Source organism: Mirounga leonina, unplaced genomic scaffold (genome assembly GCF_011800145.1).
Source record: "Mirounga leonina isolate KUSES-001 unplaced genomic scaffold, KU_Mleo_1.0 Mir_173, whole genome shotgun sequence".
Lineage (NCBI taxonomy): Eukaryota > Metazoa > Chordata > Mammalia > Carnivora > Phocidae > Mirounga > Mirounga leonina.
This window is the reverse complement of record NW_023270447.1, coordinates 1,969,334-1,986,301: the sequence shown is the minus strand read 5'-3', so window position 1 is coordinate 1,986,301 and position 16,968 is coordinate 1,969,334.

Here is a 16,968-nt window from a genome sequence, read left to right as displayed (position 1 = left end):
CAAAGAGACAGATTACAAAAAGATAGTCCTCATATGTTAAACACTTCTGCCCCAGATACAGGGAAAAGGGAGGCACCAGTAGGCATACCCGAAATTCCATATAAGGTAGCAACAAAACCAAGGGACAATTCTGTCTCATGACAGGATATTGTTGCCCATGAACACGGAAACACTTATTAGACCACAGGGGCCAGGGGACAGCTAAAACTTTAGAAAATCCAGGATTTTCCCCCATGGGCATACTTCAAGAATAATTGGAAGAGAATTGTGTACCAGCTAGGGTCATCCTACACCTAAGGTGTTATACTTTGGCTAATAGCCAGCACGCTCATATGTGTATTATATTATACAAGCACAGCAGGCACATGTAAAATACAATATTCTTCACATTATAGGTTAGAAAATTGTTATATACTGTATCCAATCCTTATGCCCCTGCTCACTTGTACAGTGGCCACCTGTCTGCTTGTCATCATAAGACAATGATAGGGGCACATGGGTGGCTCAGTTGGTTAAGCATCTGCCTTCGGCTCAGGTCATGATCTTGGGGTCATGGGATCCAGCCCCACATTGGGTTCCCTGGTCATCGGGGAGTCCGCTTCTCCCTCTCCTTCTGCCCCTCCCCCAGCTCATGCATGCTCTCTCTCTCTCTCAAATAAATAAATAAAATCTAAAAAACCCCACAAGTGATATATATGCACATTCAATCACACCACCAATTAACATACAAATATGCAGTGTCCATCTAGTTTCCTACCAAAAACGTTCCTAGGAAAAATACTCCTTATAATTAACAATATTCTCCTGATCTTTTGTCTTACTAAATTAACCAGATAATTCACTTATTACTACCACAGAAATTGCTATAGTGGTAACAGGACCCAATCACTGTGCAGAAACTTAGCTAACTACTATATCTGCCTAATTAACAAAACATTAAAATAAGAAGATTTTTCACATTAGGGGCATGAGAGAGAAGCACCAAATACCGGACTCTACCATACCACACTTCCCATAATCTCCTGACAACGATCTAGACTTGGCACAAATAACATGGGGGAGATGATCCAGAAATTACCTCGCTGTTGGAAGCAGCCTGGGAAGATCTCTCAGACTTCTTGGAAGACATGTCAGATGATGATTGCTGGCTACTGCAGGTATATGGGATTGGTTTGAGCACCAAGATGTGCTGACTCCTATGAGGCATCCTTATTTTAATAATTGTTTCTTAACTGAACTAGCAGCAGCACTAGGAACTTTATAAGGACTAGTGGAGGTCACATATACAGATGACTTAATTGATATTTGTTGACTTTTAACATACTATTATTGTCAATGTATACAAAGACTGATCAAAGAGATAATGGAGAACATTGTTCTGTTTGCAAACATACCCATCTTACCACATGACTGTCAAGATTTGGTGGCCAGTCTTATGCATTATAATCATAAGTATGGTTAATATCTCAATGAGTATGAGAGATACCACTAACACTTTAGCCGCTGAATACCAGGTAAACATCCCTACACCACAAAACCAGCCCATACTTAAATTCAATTTTTCAAATCATGCCCCAACCATACCAGGATTGCCTGAACAAATACTAGGCTATATCTTATCCAATAATATTACCCCTTTGTCAAAATTGATCACTTACGGGGCACCTGGCTGGCTCAGTCAGTTAAGCATCTGCCTTTGGCTCAGGTCATGATCTTGGAGTCCTGGGATCAAGCCCCACATCAGGATCCCACTCAGCGGGGAGTCTGCTTGTCCCTCTCCCTCTTCCTCTCCTGCTTGTTCTCTCTCTCAAATAAATTCTTTAAAAAAATCGATCACTTACATGCTTAATTCTACTAGAGCTTAAAAGGCAGCTTTAAGACACTTTTTTAAAAGATTTTATTTATTTAATCATGAGACACAGAGAGAGAGAGAGAGAGAGAGCAGGCTCCCTGCAGAGCAGGGAGCCCAATGCGGGACTCGATCCCAGGACCTTGGGATTACGACCTGAGCTGAAGGCAGACACTTAATCGAATGAGCCACCCAGGCACCCAAGACACTTTTGCACTTATAACAATGATATTAAGGTTTATCAACAAAATTTTTACTCCAGTTTACAAACTGCACACCTTTATCAAGCCATATAAAAAATAAATCACATGCTAGATAACTGCAGACAAAATTATGCTAATTCAATGTAGCCTTTAATGTCTCAAACCAATATACTACTCACATTATAAACAAGAAAATTTTAAGTAAAAACATGGAATTAACCACATCCATTAAATTAAAAAAACATTAGTACCATTTTTGGAGGGATGGTGAGTTTTGTTAGTTCTTTATATATTTTGGATACTAATCCTTTATCAGAGAAGTCATTTGCAAATATCGTCTCCCATTCCATAGGCTGCCTTTTAGTTTTGTTTATTGTTTCCTTCACTGTGCAGAAGCTTTTAATCTTGATGAAGTTCCAACAGTTCATTTTTGCTTTTGTTTCCCTTGCTTCAGGAGACATATTTAGTAAGAGGTTACTATGGCCAATGTCAAAGAGGTTACTGCTTGTGTTCTCCTCTAGGATTTTAATGGTTTCCTGTCTCACATTTAGGTCTGTCATCCATTTTGAATTTATTTTTGTGTATGGTATAAGGAAGTGTTCCAGTTTCATTCTTCTGCATGTGGCTGTCCAATTTTCCCAACACCATTTGTTGAAGAGACTGTCTTTTTCCCAATGGATATTCTTTCCTGCTTTGTCGAAGATTAGTTGACTATAGAGTTGAGGGTCCATTTCTGGGTTCTCCATTCTGTTCCATGGATCTATCTGTCTGTTTTTGTGCCAGTACCATGCTGTCTTGATGATTACAGCTTTGTAATAGAGCTTGAAGTCTGGAATTGTGATGTCCCCAGCTTTGGTTTTCTTTTTCAACATTCCTCTGGCTATTTGGGGTCTTTTCTCGTTCCATACAAATTTTAGGATTATTTGTGCTAGCTCTGTGAAAAATGCTGATAGTATTTTGATAGGGATTGCACTAAATGTGTAGATGGCTTTGGGTAGTATAGACATTTTAACAATATTTTTTCTTCCAATCCATGAATATGGAATGTCTTTCCATTTCTTTTCATTGTCTTCAATGTCTTTCATCCGAGTTTTATAGTTTCCAGACTACAGGTCTTTCACCTCTTTGGTTAGGTTTATTCCTAGGTATCTTATGGTTTTTAGTGCAGTTGTAAATAAGATTGATTCCTTAATTTCTCTTCCTCCCACTTCATTATTGGTATATAGAAATGCAACAGATTTCTGTACATTGATTTTGTATCCTGTGACTTTACTGAATTCACATATCAGTTCTAGAAAATTTTTTGTGGAGTCTTTTGGGTTTTCTCTATAGAGTATCATGTCATCTGCAAATAGTGAAAGTTTTGCTTCTTCCTTGTTGATTTGGATGTCTTTTATTTCTTTTTGTTGTCTGATTGCTGTGGCTAGGAATTCCAATACTATGTTAAATAACAGTGGTGAGAGTGGACATCCCTGTCTTGTTCCTGACTGAATATTTCAATTAAAAAATGGGCAGAAGACTTGAATAGACATTTTTCCAAAGAAGACATATGGCCGGGGCACCTGCGTGGCTCAGTCAGTTAAGCATTTGCCTTCAGCTCAGGTCATGATCCCAGGGTCCTGGGATCAAGCCCCACATCAGGCTCCCTGCTCAGCATGGAGCCTGCTTTTCCCTCTCCCTCTGCCTGTGGGTCCCCCTCCTTGTGCTCTCTATCAAATAAATAAAATCTTAAAAGAAAAGACATATGGCCAACAGACACATGAAAAATGCTCAACATCACTCATCTTCAGGGAAATACAAATCAAAACTCCAACGAGACATCACCTAACACCTGTCAGAATGGCTAAAATCAACAACACAAGAAACAACAGGAGTTGGTGAGGAGGTGGGGAATATGGAACCCTCTTGCACTGCTGATGGGGATATAAACTGGTGCAGGATGGAGTTTCCTCCAAGTTAAAAGTAGAGCTACCCTATCATCCAGCAATTGCTCTATTAGGTATTTACTCAAAGAATACAAAAATATTAATTTGAAGGGATACATGCACTCTGATGTTTATAAGCAGCATTATCTACAATAGCCAAATTATGGAAACAGCCTAAGTGTCTGTCAACTGATGAATGGATAAAGAAGATGTAGTGTGTGTATATAATATATAAATTATATATTATATTTATTTATATATTTATTATATCTAATTTATACATTATATTTATATATTATATACAAACACCACTATTACACACACATACACACACAATGGAATATTATTCAGTCATAAAAAGAATGAAACCTTGACTTTTGCAAGGACATGGATGGAGCTACAGAGTATAATTCTAAGCGAAATAAGCCAGTTAGAGAAAGACAAATACCATATGATTTCATTCATATGTGGAATTTAAGAAACAAAACAAATGAGCAAAGGAAAAAAAAAGAGAGAGGGGCAAACCAAGAAACAGACTCTTAACAAACTAATAGCTACCAGAAGGGAGGTGGGTGGGGGGCTGGGTTAAATAGGTGATAGGGATTAAGGGGTACACTTGTGATGAGCACTGGGTATTGTATATAAGTGTTGAATTACTAAACTGTACACCTGAAACTAATATTATACTATGTTAACTAAGTGGATTTTAAATAAAGCTTAAAAAAGACAATTCTTACTGGAAACCAAAAGGGATGGATATACCCTCTGCTAAAAAATAATTTTGAGAATATGTAACCTATCCTTGAAAGAAAATAAAATTTTCAGAAATCAGAAAAAAATTAAACAATAAAACATAGTACCATCCTACATAATCTCACCACACAAGCATATGTACCCAATATAGAGCCATACACACTGTAGGATGTCACATGCATTAACCTTATGATACACTTGCACAAATCCTTTGTCAACACATGGTATGAATTTGGGGACCAACCGGGTATGGAACAATAGGATATATATGATGAATATAAATATCCTGAAAATACTACTAGTATTAATGAATATGACAAATATGAATATCCTGAAAGTACTATTACTACTAAACCCTCATTATATCACTTTCCATACTTTAACCCACCCCTAGACATGGTTCCAATGCCAACCAGATACCCAAAGGATCACAAAATCATATCCACAAATGAAAACATTACATATTATGACTATTATTTAACAAATTTTCCAAACCTTCCATTTTTTGGCAATTTTTTGTGTGAGACATAAAGATACACAATGCAACAACAACACACATGCCACTTGGTACACCAAGTCTTCATCAACCTACTTAACATCTGAAGAATTTTAGAAAAGAGGAAATGGAACATTTGCACATACAGAATTAGATTGGAGATTAAAAATAGGACCAGCCTTGCTTACACAGCCAGACGACAACTTCACACATCAAGCCAGACCTGATTTACATGTACCAAAAAACACACATTATTAGATGAAACCATTATGCCACAATTGGACATTGGCATGCCCAAGGGGCTTTTAAGGTAATTTTACCACACACTTACATAGGGACAATGCTACAAGACCAATGCTTTTAAAAACGATTCCTGAATGCTTTCAATTCAACCTTACAGCAGCACAGATGATGGGACACTCTTATGCAGAATATTCAGAAAACCAGCACCTAAACTAACCATTTGGAACAATTCACACTTTAACATGCTGGTGTACAGGGCATGGACATTACCCGGAAGGATGAACTGCCCTAGAGCCGGAAATATAACCTCAAAGTCAGTCTTTGAAACTTTCTGCATACCAAATCATAATGGAACAGAATAAAAAATCTTGAACAACGCCATGATTGGGCAACTCCCGCTTAATGGGATAGGTGAATTTAAGTTAGACTTCAATAACACAGGATATAGTAAATATGGAATGATGACACAAAGAAAGGTTACACATAGATGCCACACAACACCTCAATCTTTGAAGACATCCTCATGGATATCATTATTGTTTCACACCCTCATGGAGTTGACATCTCTTCCAGTGATAACACTTTTGGATATGATCCAGGCGTATCAAAAATTCAATGCAATATTACACAGTGGAATATTTCTAGAGATAATGTTTATGGCTTTAGGGATTACCTGTTATGAGTCCCCTACTGCAAGCTAACATCACAACTTACAAACTACCAACTGATATAACTAATTGTTGGAAACATGGTCACCCTGTAGTTAAGGCAAAACGGTTCCCAAAACAGTCTATGACACCTATACAATCAGACCTAAATGAGTTTCAGCACATGAGAGGTAAATGGGGTAATACAGTCTTTACCTGTGATCATACTCTAGATAATTTTAATAGCCTTGCACCTATGAGTCCAGCCACCCTAGGGCTTTTCACGCCTACCTAGTATAAGACGCAACTCAATTGCCAACACTATAATGCTATCTTAATATCAAAATCTAAAGTCAACCTATATAACATAACAAAGGAAGTGATCATACTGGTATGTCCATTAGAGTGATTAGATTCAAAATATTTTTACTATCTTTTGGTTAATAAAACCTTAATTATACAAGGAAGATCATGAGCATGGTGGGAAACATTAGGAATTGATTTCAATGCAGGCCTAGTGACAAAGATTGATCCAGGTATGCAAAAATATGTCTTTTCATTGATCCAACCATCAGAGGCCCAAAAGGTAGAACACACATGGTCAGCACAGCACCCTATGAGAATATAACCAGAATTGATTCATCAGTACCAATTTACACAGCTAAAGGAGTTACCTTTGACCAATGGGATGTATCACCCAATAGTGCAGGCCCATGTATTACTGAAAGCGGATGTTGGAATACTACACACTGTATGAGAAATTTCCACTGGAAACCATAATAGACACATGGCATTACCAACCCAACACCAAAAAGTCTCAAACCAAATATGTTTGAACCTATATTATTTAATCCTGTGAGAATTGCATACAAACCTATGCCACAGAGCATTCAAATAACCTTCTAAAAGGAACAATTCAATTTGCTCCATATACAATCTGAATGTAAGATTTATGCAGCAGAGCTGGGAACAGCCACCCAGGAAATGCCCGACTTACCATCCATTGACAGAATTAGATTTAGAATACCCCTACAATCCTGGTAGGACTAGGCATCATCTCTAAATTATTTCCAGAATTCAAGAAACAGAAATCCAGGCCATTAAACAGGAGCTATTTGTGTTTAGAAAAAAACATGCGAACCCCTTACTTAATGCAGTAGGAAATTTAGGTTCCAAAATCTTCCCAGCGTTCAGAGAACAACATCCTATTGTCTCAACTATGCATGGTTACTATGCCTACCAAATGGACTTTAATTGTGACATTGACCATAAGGTCCAGGCCTTCCAACAGAACATACTCAATCTTAGAAATTTCTTCATAAGGGAACACTTTGAAAATTGTTGCTACAGAATCAATAACCTACTGGAGAGAGCATGGAATGATATCAGAAACATTATAACAAAATGTATTCTTTAGACTGGACAGAGTCTCTCTTACAGTGAGACCCCTCCAGACCATCAGGTATTGACAATACAGGACAACGTAAACTTTCATTGTTAAGACTTAGGAGGGGTCAAAGTCTATTAGCATATGACACATACACAGCTCTTTTGGCAACCCACACTGCCTTGTGGATTGATGGCTATTTGCTACCCAAAGAGATGGTATTTCAATTGTCTAATGGCATTTATTATGCCTGCCATGAATTAGAAATCAATGCTAATCTTTATCCTTTAACAAGAACATCCATGGAAAACTTATTCTTAGACATAGGACATTTTAACTGGATAATTTATGCTAAGAACTTCTCAGAAGTCATGTGTTTTAATCACACTAGGATGAAGGATGTTCATCACCACGGACAGTGAGTGCATCTGTATATTGTATGCTATTAATGTGATATTCAAGAATGTTATCAAGATGGGTACTTTTATCTCAGAATATTCATATAAAGATTTTCCAACATCCTATCATACTTAAATAACAGAACTACCTTGGGTAAAAACTGACAGAACTGAAAAACTTTTAGATGAAAGCTTAGAAGAGCTCAAAGCAGCCCATGAACCCTTAACCCTCAAGCTAATCCACACTTTGAACGGGCTGCATGGGCTACTCATGGGGCCTTGGCACTCATCAACACCAACCTAGCTGCAGTAAACAAATATACAAAATTTACATAAGAAATGTTCCTTTCTAGAATTGCTAACAAAACCTTTTAAACATGTGATTTGCTCTGGCTAATGGTCTGACTACAACCCTTTAAAATACTTAAAGATGGGATGGAATTATTTCTCTACTCACATTTGGGAATCCATTAATGAAATCCTCCTATTGTTTTTAGCTATTATTTATGCTCCATATCTTTATTTATTTATTTATTTATTTATTTATTTATTTATTTATTTATTTGACAGAGAGAGACAGTGAGAGAGGGAACACAAGCAGGGGGAGAGGGAGAGGAAGAAGCAGACTTCCCACTGAGCAGGGAGTCGATGCGGGGCTCAATCCCAGGACCCTGGGACCATGACCTGAGCCAAAAGCAGATGCTTAACAACTGAGCCACCCAGGCGCCCCTATGCTCCATATCTTATTAAACATGCTATTAGAATGTTATGCACCCTCAGGCTTAAGAAGGGAAAGTTAGAGAAATTACTATGATTAATCACATCCTTGCCATTCTTTTCTGTATGCACGTGAGCCTATGTTGAAGATTCCATATGGATTTTTGGACTTCTAACTACCTGTACTTAATAAAATAATTTTCGTTTGATTTGATTGCTTTGTTGATTACTTAACTTATGGTAATTAAATTCAGATTTAGATTGGCTTTTTTTTTTACTTGACTTCTTATTAAATGTGACTTTGGATTTGAATTTTGATTCTGATTTGACTTTATAACCTGATTTGATTGATATTTGATTTAATAATTTTGCTTTACTCTAAAGTGATTTACCTTCATTTAGTTCAATCTAACTTGTTTTACTTGGTGTGATTTTCATTTTATGATGTCAGTTGACATTTCATATGATTTGAGAGTGATTTGATTTTGTTTGATTGGAACCATGATCGGATGACTTAGATTTGCCTTCATCCAAGTTAAACGAATAAAACCACATGCTGGCCTGGGTAAAGATATATTTGATTCCTGAATGACCCTGACAGATTAGTCATGGGGAATCACCAGCGCAATATAGAAAGCAAGATGGAGTCACCCCTGTCAAGCAGTGACTCATGACAAGCAGTGACATAAGCAGCCAGGGGTGTTGCTGCTAAGACCAGGTATCACCGAAACCAGCACTGGCTGACGGCATCCAGACCTGATAACCAGCAGAGCCAAGAGAGCCTGGAAGAACTGAGAGTTGATAATCACTAGAACTGGAAGAAACCTGCAAAGCCCAAGACTGATTAGACCCCTTTAAAAAGGGAAGACTTCTGCAGCAAACTGTCGGACTCTCCAGATGCTGACTCTTCCACATGTGCCCACATCAGAAAGGCAACTGCCACCAAAGGGCTCTGCCCGATTGGTGTCTGATCATAGCTGATCCTCCACTGCCTGAACATAAGAAGCTGCAAGTGCCAAGAGCTGCCCCGGACCCATCTCAACTGCCCGCTCTGGGACTGACTCCACATTTGGTTTGTTAACTCTTAACCCTTATTGGATCGTTTGTTGTGTGACTTCGTATTGGGCTTTGCTTCGTGTGCCATGTATCAAGAAGCCAAGTTAAATGCCTAATGTGATGTTATTGAGTTTGGACTCCTGAACCTGCTTTACAGTCATGTTAACCTTGGGTTACGATTGAATAAAGATGACGTTGTGGAAAGACACAACTCCTGTGTGCATGCTCGTGACAGTCCTGGAGAGCTCAAACACAAAAGAGAAGGAAGTTGAAATCTAGGAGAAAATTTACCCTCGAACTCACGGGTGGGCAAGAAATCAGGGAACTCAGCTGGATCTGTGGGTACACGCACCTGTTCGCTCACCAGCCTCAGAGTTAGGGGTCTCCTCTGGATCCCGCTTCAGATCACCAAGTAATGTTAACCTTAAATATAAAACTGCCAGTTATCTTGCCAACAAAAATGGGTTTGAGACTAGCCGAGAATCACAAGCCCCCACAAACAGCAAAATCATAGGCAAGTCCAGAGGACAAAGGAGGGGAAGACTCTTTTATAGAGGAACGTGGGAAGTCGGGAAGGCTTTTCTAAACAAAAAATCCATTGGGGTAAACTGGGAATTGGAAGTGTAGTGACTTATCCTTGGCTGAGTAGTCTCTCATCAGGCGGGCTGTTGCCAGGCGAGGGGAGAGCCTTTTTTTCTTTCCTCCGGGATAGTGAAAAAGTATCCAAACGCAGTATCCATCTCTTCCTCTTGGGGCCGCAATAGAAAAGTAGTGGTAGACGGTGAGAGCTCCCCCTGCTGGCCTCCTGACTCCATTTTTTTTTTTTTTTTGCCAGAGATAGACGATTTATTTTATTTATTTGTTTTTTTATTCTTCTTCTTCTTCTTCTTCTTCTTCTTCTTCTTATTATTATTATTATTATTATTATTATTATTATTATGTTATGTTAGTCACCATACAATACATCATTAGTTTTTGATGTGGTGACCCACGATCCATTGTTTTCTTATAACACCCAGTGCTCCATGCTGTACCTGCCCTCCGTAATACCCATCACAGGGCTAATCCATCCCCCCACACCCCTCCCCTCTAAAACCCTGTTTCTCAGGGTCCATAGTCTCTCATGGCTCATCTCCCCCTCCGATTTCCCTCCCTTCATTTTTCCCTTCTTTCTCCTAATGTCCTCCATGCTATTCTTTATGTTCCACAAATAAGTGAAAACATATAATAATTGACTTTCTCTGCTTGACTTATTTCACTTAGTGTAATCTCCTCCAGTCCCATCCATGTTGATGTAAAAGTTGGGTATCCATCCTTTCTGATGCCTGAGTAATATTCCATTGTATATATGGACCACATCTTCTTTATCCTTTCATCTGTTGAAGGGCATCTCGGCTCTTTCCACCGTTTGGCTATTGTGGACATTGCTCCTGACTCCATTCTAAACAAGGTTTCCTTAAATTCTCACAGAGGCCAGGGGATATATGAGCTCTCTGTTTTCCGCTCAATTTTGCCAAGAACCTTAAACTACTCCAAAAATAAACTTATTTTAAAATAATAATAGCTCCAATTCTAAGATATGTTATCCATCAAGAATTTGGAGCTTCGGTTTCCTTCTCTGAAGTAGAGTTGGTTGAGGCAGAGCATTTTCTTTTTTTTTTTTTAATTAACTTTTTTATTATGTTCAGTTAGTCACTGTATAGTACATCATTAGCTTTTGATGTAGTGTTCAATGATTCATTGAATGTATAACACCCAGTGCTCATCACAGCAGGTGCTCTCCTTAATACACATCACCCTGTTACCCCCTCCCCACCCCCCTACCCCCTAAAACCCTCAGTTTGTTTCCCGGAATCCAGAGTCTCTCATGGTTCATCTCCCTCTCTGATTTCTCCCCCTTCAGATTTCCCTCCCTTCCCCTATGGTCCTCTGTGCTATGGCTTATGTTCCACATATGTGAGACCATATGATAATTGTCTTTCTCTGCTTGACTTACTTCACTTGGCATAATCCCCTCCAGTTCCATCCATGTTGATGCAAATGGTGGGTATTCATCCTTTCTGATGGCTGAATAATATTCTATTGTATATATGTACCACAGCTTCTTTATCCATTCATCTTTTGAAGGGCATCTCAGCTCCTTCCACAGTTTGGCTATTGTGGACATTGTTGCTATGAACACTGGGGTACATGTGCCCCTTCTTTTCACTACATCTGTATCTTTGGGGTAAATACCTAGTAGTGCAATTGCTAAGTCATAAGGTAGCTCTATTTTTAACATCTTGAGGAACCTCCATACTGTTTTCCAGAGTGGCTGTACCAGCTTGCATTCCCACCAGCGGTGTAAGAGGTTTCCTTTCTTCACATCCTCACCAACATTTGTTGTTTCCTGTTTTGTTAATTTTTGCCATTCTAACTGGTGTAAGGTGGTATCTCATTGTGGTTTTGATTTGTATTTCCCTGATGGCTAGTGATGTTGAACATTTTTTCATGTGTCTGTTAGCCATTTGTATGTCTTCTTTGGAGAAGTGTCTGTTCATGGCTTCTGCCCATTTTTTGACTGGACTGTTGTTTTTTGAGTGTTGAATTTGAGAAGTTCTTTATAGATCTTGGGTCTGGAACCAGAAAAGACCCGAATCACCAAGGGAGTGATGAAAAAGAAAAACAAAGCTGGTGGCATCATGTTGCCTGACTTCAAACTATGTTACAAAGCTGCGATCACCAGGACAGCATGGTATTGGCACAAAAACAGACACATAGATCAATGGAACAGAATAGAGAGCCCAGAAATTGACCCTCAATTCTAGGGTCATCTAATCTTTGACAAATCAGGAAAAAATATCCAATGGAAAAAAGACAGTCTCTTTAATAAATGGTGTGGGAAAATTGGACAGCTACATATAGAAGAATGAAACTGGACCATTCCCTTACACCATATACAAAGATAAACTCAAAATGGATGAAAGACCTCAATGTGAGACAGGAATCCATCAATATCCGAAAAGAGAACATAGGCAGCAACCTCTTTGACCTTGGCCACAGCAACCTCTTCCAAAACATGTCTCCAAAGACAAGGGAAACAAAAGCAAAAGTGAACTTTTGAGACTTCATCAAGATAAAAAGCTTCTGCATGGCAAAGGAAACAGTCAACAAAACTAAGAGGCAACCCACGGAATGGGAGAAGATATTTGCAAATGACATTACAGAGGCAGAGCATTTTCTAATCCCTTGCACTCTAGAACTTCTCAGTGGGAAGTGAAGGTTTGGGGAGATGCAGCTAGGCAAAGGACCCACAGCAATATCCACAGGGCTCCATCTCCCATGCTGCCCTGCGGCAGGCTCAGCTGGGAGCTGGGGCTTTGTCTTCCAGTGCTACCTCCTCCTGCCAGGCCCTCTGCCAGGCTCTTGCCCACACTCACTCCCCTTCCTGCTGGCTTGTGCTCTCAGTACTTAGAACATAGGGTGTGGCGGGCATGGGTTTATTCTTTGCTCTGTGCAACTCTAAAGAGCTGAGTTGACTTCAGAGTAGAGAACCTGAGGTCAGCAACATACATTCAGATGCTGCCTGCCTCTGGTCCCTCGGATTATGCTTCCCCAATCCTGAGGGTACAAATAGGTTTCGCCTAAACCTTTCTCTTGAAGCATTTTTTTTTTCTGACTTAAGCAAAGAGATTATGTTCACCATTCATGGAGGTTATTCAAAACCCTGGCTGGGAAACGGCATATAGGAGTCTATGCTGGTTGTCTGAAAACATTCTCAGGCTTTGCTTTATGAAGGGAGAATTGCCCTCTTCTTGCTCCTCTTATATAAACCTGAAAAGTATTGAGAGATCACCTTATGGTATTACTGGTGAAAGTAAACATTGTAAGCTTTCAATCATCCACAGGTGCAGCAAGTATTAGAACGTCATATTAGCTCTGGGGGAAGCTGGATAGCTGGAAAGGTGAACAAGCTTTGGTATCATGGGCAAGTTTCTCATTCAGGCTCTGCCACTTTCTAGCAGTGTGCTTTGGGCAAGTTACCTGAACTCAGTGAACCTAGCCTTTCTCTCGTAAAGGGCGAAATGCCATGCTTATTCCCTTCTGCTGCTAAATAAGAACATGAAGGCTAGATAAGAACTAGAAGGCTCCACTTTCAGTCCCAGATGATACCCAAAACTACATTTTAGGAATTCATTTTTGATATTCTAAAGTAATAAATGTTCAGAATGTTTAAGGCCCAGAGAGAATGTGTGGATTGCCTCATCTATTTTCTTTCACAGACAGGGAAGTGAGCCCTTAGGGGATTAAGTGGACTTTCCCTGGGTAATTATAGAACAAAGACTAGAATCCATCACTTCCGGGGTGCCTGGGTGACTCAGTTGGTTAAGTGACTGCCTTCGGCTCAGGTCATGATCCTGGAGTCCCGGGATCGAGTCCCACATCGGGCTTCCTGCTCAGCGGGGCGTCTGCTTCTCCCTCTGACCCTCCTCCCTCTCATGCTCTCTGTCTCTCATTCTCTCTGTCTCAAATAAATAAATAAAATCTTTAAAAAAAAAAAAAAGAATCCATCACTTCTGTTTTGGAGTCCAGGCCTCAGTCCTCTATACCACACGACCTACCATCTCTGGTTGTTCTCCTTGCCCACGGACCAGAAGGAGCTCCCCTGGCGTATGCTAGAATTGCCTGTAGGATTACCATTTTCCTAGACTTGTCTAGGAGTGAGTGTAATGTATCACGGTGCGCAGGGCTGTTGACATCCCGCACTAGCCCCCAGTCCCACATGGTACCTGCTATGAGTTCACAGCCTCAAATCTGGTAAGGTAGCCTCAGGGTGTTTGTGGCCAGTACAATTGCTGTCAGCTGAACAAAAACATTTCCCCATTATCCTTTCTGCAGGAAGCCACAACTCCCAGCCTCCCAAATGGGGAAGAGGAGCTGTGGGGTATGGAACCGGCTTCCTATTTCCATTGAGCCATGGCAATGACATTTTCTCCAAGATAGTGAGGGCTGCAGGACTGGAGTGGTCACAGCCCTGGGCCCACAACTGAAAACAAACCCCAACACCGGCAAGGGAACCAGGAGCCAGGCCCTCTGGACCAATGCTTTTTGATCCTTAGGGTTGGGCAAAGAAGTCAAGAAGCCACTAATGTGGGGGCAGGACGAGCCCCACCCCTGTGTTCTCTGAGCAGTTCTGCTTTCTTCTATATGAGTTATGGTTGTTCCGTTTTAAGCTTTATTTGAATGAAGAATTTTGCTGCTATATATGTACACTCACACATGCACACACACACGCACAACTTTTTTTTTTAACTAGACCTTTTCAATTTAGCTTCCCTTACTTTCCCTGCTGGAAAGATACACAAAAACAGGGAGCTCACAGTTGGATTAATTTATGCCCTGTAAAGCCAAGGACAGTTAGTGTGCCCTGACAGAGAGAAGAATAAGGAGGGAGTATTTAGAGAAAGCCACAACTTCTGGGGTGACCAGCTTCTATAGATGATTTTGTGTCACAGTTACCTGCACTGTATTTTTTAGGCCTCTAAATCTTGGGGCACCTGGGTGGCTCAGTCAGTTAGGTCTGTCTTCAGCTCAGGTCATGATCCCAGAGTCCTGGGATCGAGCCCCACATCAGGCTCTCTGCTCAGCACGGGAGCCTGCTTCTCCCTCTCCCACTCCCCCTGTTTGTGCGCTCACACTCTCTCTCTCCTCTCAGTCAAATAAATAATAAAATCATTTAAAAAAATCTCTATAACTGACTTGTCATCTATAAGTTGGGTCTCAAATCAACACTTGTCAATGACATTATTCCCAGGCTTATGAAGGATGCCTGTCCTTATGGGGCACGGGATACCCCATGTTAGCATGGCCATACCCTGACGTATTTGTTCTTTGAGGCTTAGGAGTGAATTGGCCTGCAAAAGGAGCCTCTTGTCACTCTGATTTAGATTCCTTCTGAGGAGAAGTGAAGGGGATGCTACACAATGAGCTAGAAGTTCCTGATTCTTGTCCTTGGACAGTGCATTCCTTTGCTGATGGATGAGAGGGAAAGTAGATGCACAGTCAAGGCTGGATGTGGGGTCAGGAGAGGAATTCACAGCCGCTTCAGACAACACAGAGAGTAACTGTGTTTGCAGAGAAACCTGTCACCCTGCTCTCTCTGAGCTAAGGGAGGAGGTCAAGAAAGCCCATTTCGTCCATGCTACAGTGTCATACAATCTTGGTGGGTTCTCATGTATCCATCCTCACTTGAGCTCAAAGAAGATAGAACCCTAATAAGAGAGTCATAACTTTCATGTGGAAATTACGAGTCTTCGGCACAAGGGGACCACTTCTTACGCACTGGGTGTAGAACTTACTTAACAAAACCAAAACAAAACCAAAAACCTAAGGGGAAACCATGGAAGAGTCATAAGCCAGGGAATGGCATGATTAAATTATCATTTTTAGAAGGCTTTCATTGTCGGGGCTGAGTGAGAAAACATCCAAGTTGATCTTGAAGGAGGCTGGGATGCAGTGAAACAGGTGAGAGATAAGGATTAGTGTGTGGCTCTGGAGTTGGAGAGAAGTTGCCCTATTTGAGAAATATTGAGGCAAAGGTACAATTTCTAGGACTTGGGGGTTGATAATATGCCATGATGTGGGACAGTGGGTGGCCCAAGAGGATACCTGACTTGGGCAACAGGGTGGTTAGTTGGGCCTTTCCCTGAGATGATGAATATAGGGGAGGAGCAGGTTTCAGCAGGAGAATGCCCAGCTTCTTAAGCTGAATGTTGTGTACTGGATTGCAGGTACCTGCGTGGAGCTCAATGAGAACTCGGATCACACATATAGATCTGTGAATCTTTGGCAAAAAGAGATAGTAACGGAAACTACAGAGAATGGGAGCCAAGCAAGAAGTCTTTTCTCAGCCCCTCTACTGCAGGGACCCCTCTACTGCAGCAGCCCCGAGTGAGGGGCACTGACTCCTCAGACTGATGCCAGACGAAGAGAGGAGAATTGACAACAGCATTTCCTACAGTGCCATGATGCTGAAAAACTGTTCCCTGAGAAAAACCATACACCCACCCTCCCCCCCACACACACATGCTGTTCCATGATCACATAAGTTTGGAAAAATCTGCACTTAGAAAATATCAAGGACTGACACGTTCCTCAGTCAAGATCCATTTCCTTCAGGATTCTCCATAAGCCAGCCCTGGTCAGAGGTGATTCCAGAATCTGAATGTGTCAGGGTAAAGGAAGACAGAGAAAGCTAGCTTTCCCAGATGCATGTTTTCAAGTTGAGCACTGGGGAGAATGTCCATTTCTTTCT